Consider the following 10,327-nt stretch of genomic DNA (forward strand, 5'->3'; position numbering starts at 1 on the left):
CAGGACATGTGCAATGCCAAAATCATCACTCTGTACAAAAACAAAGGTACACATTCTGACTACAACAGCTCCCTGTTGAACATCGTGGGCAAAGTCTTTGCCCGAGTGGTCCTAACTCAACTTCAAGTCCTTGCTGATCGCGTCTACCTAGAATCCCAGTATGGATTTAGGGCTGAGAGATCGACAGTTGATATGATTTTTTATATGTCAGATCCAGGAAAAATGTCATGAACAGCAGATGCCATTATACATGGCCTTTATCGATCTTACAAAAGCATTCGATCTTGTGAGCAGGAGAGGTCCGTTTCAGCTGCTGAAGAAGATTGGTTGCCCACCACGGTTGCTCAGTATTATCACTTCCTTTCATGAGGACATGCATGGTGTGGTCAGCTATGATGGGGAAACCTCAACCTTTCACAATATGGAGTGGCGTGAAGCAAGGTTGTGTCCTCGCACCTACTTTGTGTGGCATTTCCTTTTCGTTGCTGCTGAACTTCGCATTCAGACACTCCACACAAAGCGTCCACCTACATACTAGAAGTGATGGAAAGCTGTCCACACAGTCCACATCAGAGAAATGTTGTTCGCTGATGATGCAGCCGGCTGGCCCTGACCTCGCATATTGAGGAGGACCTCAAGCATCAGATCAACCAGTTTGCCCATGCCTGTAGAGAGTTTGGGTTGACTATCAGCATCAAGAAAACGAAGGTCATGGGCCTGCACATCTCTTCACCACTATCAATCAACATCGATAATGAAGTCCTTGAAAGTACTGACCACTTACTTCACATATGTGGGCTCTACCATCACCAGCAACCTTTCGCTTGACAGGGAAATTGACCAGCGTATTGCTAAAGCTGCTAGCACAATGGCCCAATTGAGCAAGAGAGTGTGGGACAACAACCAACTGACCATGATGACCAAACTCAAGGTTTATCAGGAATGTGTCCTCGGCACCTTCATGTATGGCAGTGAATCATGGACGATTTATGCCAGGCAAGAGAACCGACTTGAGAGCTTCCACCTTCGCTGCCTACGATGAATCCTTGGTATTACATGGTGAGACAAAGTCACCAACACCACCGTACTGAAGCAATCTGGCTCCCTGAGCATGCATCTCCTCCTATGTCAGCGTAGACTGAGATGGCTGCACTGAATGAATGATGGTCGCACACCAAAGAACGTTTTGTATGGTGAGTTGACCACAGGTCATCACCCAGTAGGCCGCCCAATGCTGCACTTCAAGGACCTCTGCAAGCGTGACCTGAAACTCACAGACATCGACTTGGACATAACTGGGAACTGCTAGTAGACAACCGCAGCGGCTGGCGCTACACTATTCGAGAAGGATTCAAAAGGGTGAGGAAAAACGCAAAGTACAGCTGGAGGGCAGGAGACAACACAGGAAGCAGAGACAACGGATGCAGACCTTTGATCCTCTCTCCAACTTCGTCTGCACTTCTTGTGGGAGAGACTGTCAGCAGGAATTGGTTTGTTGAGTCACTCAAGATGCTGCTCTAAACAGGACTGATCTTGACCGATCAAGGCGCAACTATTATCTCTCGAGATAGACGGATGCCACACGTCAATCACTGTCACCTTAACACAATGTAAAATTGAGAAATTGATTACTGAATGTAATATGTTAATGAGAAAAGATAGCGAATCAATACGAATGGTTGTCAAGACCATAGGCATTATGATTTCCAGTATACCTGGTGTCGAGTTTGGACCATTGTACCACCGATCTCTCCAGATGGCAAAAATTAAAGCTTTGCAATGGCAAACTGTCTCATGAAAAATGTTTCATCAGTAAAGGAAATGCATACATCACAATTTGTAGTGATGCCTCCACGTTAGCCTGGGGAGACAGCTGTGAAGGAAAAATGGGAGCAGATGGATGACTGGGGAGGCCAACCACCATATTAACTATTTGGAATTACTGGCAGTATATACCTTGTGTTGAGGTGATTTGAACAAACAATTATGAACAAGCATGTGAAAGTGTTGTGTGATAACACTACAGCAGTGGCCTATATATAAATAACATGGTGGTGTCCGGTCAGTAGAATGCAATGATATTGCTAAAACAATTTGGCTTTGGTGCAAAGAATGGCTTATAGCATCACATTTACCAGCTAGGGTCACTAAACATAGAGGCTGATTGTGAATCAAGGCAATTCCAGTGGCAACTTAATCCATCTATATTTGCACTCATTATGAAGGAATGGGGCTCCCCACAATTGATTTGTTCGCAAGTAAGTTGAAAAATCACCTCCATCAAAATCACCTCCTGACCCAGATGTAATGCATATAGATGCATTTACAATTAACTGGAAGTCCCATTATTCTTATGCATTTCCTCCCTTTAGTGTCATCGGAAGATGCTCACAGAAAGTTGCAATGAACCAAGCAACTGGTTACTGATCCCACCACTGTGGTCAACACAAGTGTGGTTCACACAGCTATTGCAAATGTTAGTGGATCATCCACTTCTACTACCTAGAATGGAGAACCTGTTGAGGTTTCCAAATGCTCAGAGACTTCACCCATTGCGGAAGAAACTGCAACTGATGGCTTGTCTTGTGTCAGGCAATCACTTGAAAAGCAAAACGTATCTCGAGGGGCAACCTCTACCATCATGGCATCTTGGGGACAGGGCACCAAGAAACAGTATGGAACATACACCAGAAGGTGGCTACAGTTTTGTAATAAAATCAAGACAGATCCACTTCAACAAGCTGTCACGCAAGTACTAGACTGCACTATTCAATTGTGGAATAAGTTACAATGCCTTAAACACAACAAGATCAGAATTATCTGCATTGTGTTCAACTAATCAGCATACAACAATTGGGCCACACCCACTTGTTGTTTCATGAAATTGGTTTTTAACCTTCGACCTACTGTATCCAGATAGTCATGTGTGGGATGTTAGCAAGGTAGTAGGTATTGCATTATCTCAAGACTTGTTCACCAGTAACCGAACTTACCTTAAAGACACTTACCTTGAAATTAGTTATGTTACTAGCTTTAGTAACAGCTGCACGTGGACAATCATTGTACCTCTTTAACTTGCAATAGGATGAAGGTTCATATGCCTTTACTTATGACACTTTAATACTCAGAGTCGACCTGGATTTGCTAACCCGGTAGTAGTCTTGCGAACATATGAACCTGACAGACATTTCGGTGTCTGTGTTACATTGAAAGAACATACTAAGAGTACTCGCAGTAATGAATACCAACTGTTCATAAGTTACATTAAGCCATATAAGGATATATCAAAGGCTTCAATTGGTCGATGGCTTCATGCAGGCATGACTAGATCAGGTATAGATACTGATATATTTAAAGCTCACAGTGTATGAACTCCCACTATGTCAAGAGCCAAACAGAATATGGTTCCAATAGATCATATAACTAGCCAGAGCAGAGTGGTCTTCCACCTGCACCTTTGCAAGGTATTGTGATAAACCCATTGACAAAAACAGTGATGCATTTGCTGGAAGTATTTTGAAAACCTAATGTCATGACACAGTATTCCAGTTATGGCATTGTACAGGTTAATCCAGCAAGAGTTTTGTCCTGTCAGCCGTCAGATTGTTAAATCAATGCTAAGTTGTATTTGTGTACTAAGTGTATTTGTATTTGTGTAGTTGTGTCACTTGGACTTTTGTGAGTTGTATACTACATATCCTTGAGGACCAAATAAATAATAAAAAGCACTTACTGAAAACTGAAAAAGTTTGATGTACCTTTACCCAAAAGCAGTCTGTATTTATTTTGCTGTAAGGACTTTTAATATATATACAATGTATATATATATATATATATATATATATATATATATATATATATATATATATATATATATATATATATATATATATATATATATATATATATATATACACACACACATTGCATTAAAACATCTGTTGGCTATATATATAACACCTCCACACACACACCACCAACCCACCAACACAGACAATAGTGATGATATTTCTATTGTCTACACTCTATATAAACAGCACACCCAGAGAGTAGAAACCAGAGTTGTCTGATGATCGCACAATGCGTGAAAGTTACAACCAAGAAAGAGTTCCAGTACTACCAAAACTATATATATATATATATATATATATATATATATATATATATATATATATATATATATATATATATATATATATATATATATATATATATATATATATATATATATATATATATATATGAAATACTCATTTTATTTGTTTATGATATATATATATATATGATAAACAAATAAAATGAGTCTATTTCATAAATTAGGCTATTAAAGTGCATTGAAATGCAGTGCAACAACATGATAAAAAATCACAACTTCTCAGGTGAACACTTAGGGGATATTGTGAAAGGAACTAAATCATGTGCATTTAGCTTCTCAGTAATAAACAAGGGTGTTATTTATTTCTTTGGGTCAATACACACATTGCATTAAAACATCTGTTGGCTGTTATTTGATTTTATACGAATCAAAGATGACGATACAATTTTTTAAGAAATTAAAGTTTTAAAATATTTTGGCGTTTTATATTACATGATCTGACAGATGTTTCCCATATGAGACAGACTTTTTATGAGGGGAACCTCAGGATATACTCTTTAGTTTTGTTCAGCCTGTATAATACAAAAGACAATATTGAAAAGTGGTAGTTCAATTAGTTAAAGCAAATGTGTAAACAGCATCAGCAAAGCACAAATGGAAAGTGTTTCATTGTTATTAACTCACCACCTTATCAATATTGACAACTATATCACCATTTCAGTGTGAAACCTTTTTGATATTTTTTTTAAATAAAATAATGTGTAGTATTCAGTGGAGTATTGCTTTTGTATTTCATAAATTATTGCTGATTGGAATAACAAAACATTTTTTACGACTTTAGAAGTAGGGTACTCATTCTTAGGCAGTCCCAGACTTCATTTTAGAATTGTGAGGGCGCCCCCACTGGTAATGGCAATTGGATGGGTTTCCTACCTTATGTCTAGTCTATCCACAGACCCAGAGAGAAATTCTTTTAACACTACCTACTCACTCTCCCTAGTTGTCCTACAATTCATTTATCTGTGGTGGAACCATTAACTCCATCAGTCTGTATTTAGACAAAGTTATATATATTTATATCCAGATGAAAACTGTCGAGCTGTCATCTATTAGAGTAGGAACCACTGATGTTAGCACGTCTAATTTCGTCCGCGACCTTGGTGCTTATTTGAATCATCGTGCAGATATGAGTACGCAGGAATTGTGGCGTTTCATTCAGGTTAAACGTCGGAATGAAAAAAAGCACAAAATCAGACGAAAGAGCCCTTAAAATCAAACGCTACAATTATTGCAGCTAGGAACGCAAGTGTTCCAACTGTCTTTTGAAATTTCCAAGCGCCTTCGTCCAGGTCCAAGTTGTATCGATGTTACGGCTGTAGCAAATGGATAAGTATCCAAGCTACAGCAACCACAATTTCCCCTTAGTTCTATCTCATCAGCTGATAGCATGTTGCTCAAATAAATCAAAGATTGATGTAAACTCTGCTGTGCTACTTGTATAATATGGAAGGTAGTCCCGTTGGATTGGGCCCTCATCTCGCTCGCTAAGTCATCCGAAAGCAAAGCCAAAGTCCCTGCGGCATCAAACATTCGAAACTTAACTTCATATAGATCGTCTGTCGATCCTATATTCAGGGGAGACAGAAAAACTCGAACAACTGATTTTAGATTGAGCAAAAATTGGTAGAATCCTCCTTGATTCCTTTCTCGAATGACAACCTGCTGAGCACCACTGTGGGCCACCATTTTGAAGAAAATATCTCGCGCAAAGGATTGTAGGGGCAAAACTAATTCGACACATACACAAATTTAATCGAAGACACATTTAATAAATTCAAGGAATACATAAAATCAATTGTAGACTACATAAAATTAATCAAAACACATATAAGTTATTCAAGGAATACATGATATTAATTGCAGCAACCATAAAATCTAATTCAAGGAATACATAAAATTAATTCTAGACTACATAAAAATAAGTCCAGTACATAAAATTAATTAAAACACATTTAATTAATTCAAGGAGTGCATAATATTAATTGCAGCCAATATAAAAATTAATTCTAGACTACATTAAATTAATTCTAGCACATTGAAATAATTTGAGTAATAGTTTTATTATTTCTACATAATTGTGACCAGAACGAGCCCCCATATTAACGCCTTACTTCTTGTTCAAAGTAAATTGATTGTCTCAGAAAGTGGCAGAACGACTGTACACGCTATTTCATGTATTTGGCAATTTACAGGAGTGTAAGTTATTATCTTACCTCTTATAAAAGCGGAATAAGCTCTTCGTATTTCGGAATTTGGCTCGTGTCGCAGCGACGATAAATTTCATTACAAAATGTTGGACATGTCTGATACAGAAACGAATAATCGACACACAGACATCATCGGACAATTACATTTATATACAGGTAACCGTCCATCACGGTTTGACAGCAAGGTGGCACTACAACAATGGTCTTCAATGTTCAGGGGTCAGTTTGACAATAATATGGCTATTTGACCTTGAAGATGGCGGTCAAGGACAAAAGTCAATGTGTCATTATAAAAAGCTCATGATTGATAACATGGGTGAAGACACTTGAATGAGGTCTCTATCTGTTAAACTTCAAGAGTTTTTGGGCAAAGTGTGATTATTTACGACATATATGGCCGCCATTTTATTAGCACAACTGAACTGAGGTTCAGTAGTGCTATAGGGATCGCCCGGCGTCTGTCTGTCTGTCTGTCTGTCTGTCTGTCTGTCTGTCTGTCTGTCTGTCTGTCTGTCTGTCTGTCTGTCTGTCTGTGTGTGTGTGTGTGTGTGTGTGTGTGTGGAAACAACTTAAACTCAAAAACTGCTGAACCGATTGCCATGATATTTGGTGGGTCCATTACCTTGGGTGTCTAGTTGGGAAATTGTTCAAATCAAAATGATCGCATCACAGATGTGTGATTTGGGTCAAAAAATGTGATTTTTGGTCAAAAAACTTAAACTCAGAAACTACTGGGCAGATTGGTGCGAAATTTGGTGGGAACATTCTTAAGGGGATGTAAAGTAAGATTTGTCCATGACGGGATGATTCCATCAGTGATATGCAAAGTAGGGCTAAAAATGTGTCTTTTTGGTTAAAAATCTATAATTCCAAAACTACTGAGCAGATTGGGCTGAAATTTAATGGGAATGTATCGAGGGATGTATGGACAAAGAAATATTAAGCATACCATGATTCCATGAGTGATATGCAAATTAGGTGTAAAAATGTTCATTTTTGGTCAAAAACTTATATCTCAAAAAGTACTTGGTCACCGAGTCTGAAACTTGGTGAGATGTTTCTGCATGTTATTCTTCAAAACATTTTGACAAAATTGGCCCTAGCAACCATGACCACGCCCTTAGCAACAACCAAATGGCAGTATATTTTGGTCAAATAACAACATCATATGGTAGGCAAATGAATAAACATTCAAAAAATGTATGCAAATACCGTAGCAACCATGACCACGCCCATAGCAACATCCAAACGGTCGTGTATTTCACAAAGATAACAGGAATAGAAAGACAAATGAATAAACATTCAAAAATGTATGCAAATGTGTCTAGCAACAAGACCACGCCCATAGCAACAGCCAAATAATCACATATATTGCAAAGATAACAACAGGAATAGAAGACAAATGAATAAACATTCAAAAAATGTATGCAAGTGTGCCTAGCAGCAAGACCATGCCCATAGCAACAGCCAAATGATCACATATATTGTGAAGATAACAATGGAGATTAATAGACAATTGAATAAACATTCAAAAAATGTATGTAAATATGCCTAGCAACAAGACCACATCCATAGCAACAGCCAAATGATAGCATATATCGTAAAGATATCAACATGGTTGGATAGGCAACTGGATAGTCATTCACCAAATGAACACTTATTGTTCGCATGTTAGCATTTTTAAAAACTGTACAGTTGTGCTACAACGCCATTGGCGGTATTTTTGTTGTCGTGAGGGTTGTAAAACCAAGGGACGTGCACATGCCCTCTATAACATCTGACATTTGCACCAGGTTTGGTTGAAATTGGTGCATGCATATTGGAGATACAGGTGGACACGGAAGGATGGACGGACGGATGGAGCCCAACATAGAAGCCCCTGTCGGGCTACACCCTTTGGGGGCTAATAATAAGTTAACATTACAGGCTTAATTAAACGAATGTGTAAATTATAAACATAACACACAGAACTAATTATGAAAAGATAAAGAACCATAGTGAAAAATTTACACATCAGAAATGATATATTCTTTAAGCGCTTTCCTAAATTCATATTTTGACATCAGATTTGTCATATGTATTGGAAGACTATTCCAAATTGTCCGACAGCCGTGTATGTGATAGGAATAGACAGATTTTGATAACATCTAAGCCTAGTTTCATATCTATGGTCTACACTCTTGAAGTAATCGTTCAAATGATGAGGAAGATATCCTTACATAATTCAAAAAATATAATTTCCAACGCCGAGTTGATAAAGTTTATAAATAACAAGACCTAAATTCCTAAATAGGAGAGAAGACGGATGCCTGAAGTTGGAGAATATCTATCATGTATTGAGCTATATTTATTACATATCATTATCACACAATGAAGAACTTGCTATTGTCAAGATGGTCTGGATGTCAACGTGAAAGAATGATCTGAACAAATTTGATGACGGAATAGCATAAACGATAAACATTCGAAACTACCAGTACTACCAATTGCCATAGCTTCATTTTCTCTTTCTACCAGGGGTGCAGGTGGGGTGGGGTGTAGTCTAGAGTTCTAAGCTGGTACAGTATTACGTATTAAAAACTTCATTACTAATACCAGTCTAGTCAAGACGGTTGTTCGAACACATATCTGTGCTCCCCCAAACCGTGTTCATATAAACACAATGACATCATTGTGTCCCCACGTGACTTTAGTTTAAACAGACTAGAGATGGAGTCCTGGTTGGACATTTGCATATCTGTGCAGTCCGAGAAACGTTAGAAAGGTCAAAAACGTTTCTGTATCAAATAAATATTAATGAGCGATGATGACAGCCTGTCAATTTGTGATGGATTACTACTGACATGTGCCCTTTGCACTTCGTTCACTACACGGGAGCACTACAATTTAACACCTTTCGTAACCGTCTTGACTAGACTGGTATTAGTATTGAAGTTTTTAATACGCAATACTGTACCAGTTTAGAACTCTAGACGAGGTGGGGTGGGGGTTGGGTATTTGTTATTTGTACACAAAAAACTGCAAATTGGGGAAAACAGGAGTGTTGATAAAATGTAACTCTAAAATATCATAGGTACCCCCGGTACATCACTGATGTAACTCAAGATACACTGTATAGGGAATATCATTCTTGTAAATGGGCACAAACTGAGTTTATTGAGTTTAAAATGTATAAACTAGTTTATGCATGATCGAATGTTTGTCCAGTGTGATAATGGTACCACATTAACAACTCTCTTCGAGAACATGGAGAATCAGCTGCGAGTATAATTCAGCGTTATTTGGAGACACAATACATGTGTTGTAGCCAAGACTCCAGAAAATCTTGTCATGGAAACCAACTACACTATGACCAAAAGTATTCAGTACACCAGCAGCAGAAATGTACCAGGAATCAACACCTATCACCTGATCTTCCAAAACTTCCTGTCTTCCCAAATTACTCATAAAAAACGACGGTCTTTCAAAGCAGTGCTTTATATCTAAACATTCTGCTGTGAATTCTACATCAGCATTATCGGTACCTTTCACCATGGAATGTGACGTCTTCTGTAGTGCTAAAGGTATTTTGGTCAAAATACCGCCGTGTATTTCTTCATGTATGTTGCAGACTAGTTGCCAAAAGTCTTGTGTTCGTAAAGACTTTGGCATTACTGATGTGCTAAGAGGAAGGTAGGATATGTAATTCCCCAAGTTGTTTGTATTTAATTCTTCAAAATATCTTCTGAGAGACACCATTACCGTATAGTGTAAGACCTCCCTCTTGGTCACTTTACCATCTCGTATCATAGATATCATTGCCAATGTTGCTGCAGCTGTCAGAACATCATTTAGTCCAGTACCATATTCCTTTGCTTTTCGTACCAATCGTGCTGTTAAATTTTTTTGAATCGTAAAAGGATGGATTCGATCCTGTGCTTTTATAGAGCTGTCTGTCAAAGTTTCAGGTGGAAATCGCTCTAGA

The sequence above is a fragment of the Glandiceps talaboti genome, chromosome 2 (assembly GCF_964340395.1).
Source record: "Glandiceps talaboti chromosome 2, keGlaTala1.1, whole genome shotgun sequence".
Classification (NCBI taxonomy): Eukaryota; Metazoa; Hemichordata; class Enteropneusta; family Spengelidae; genus Glandiceps; species Glandiceps talaboti.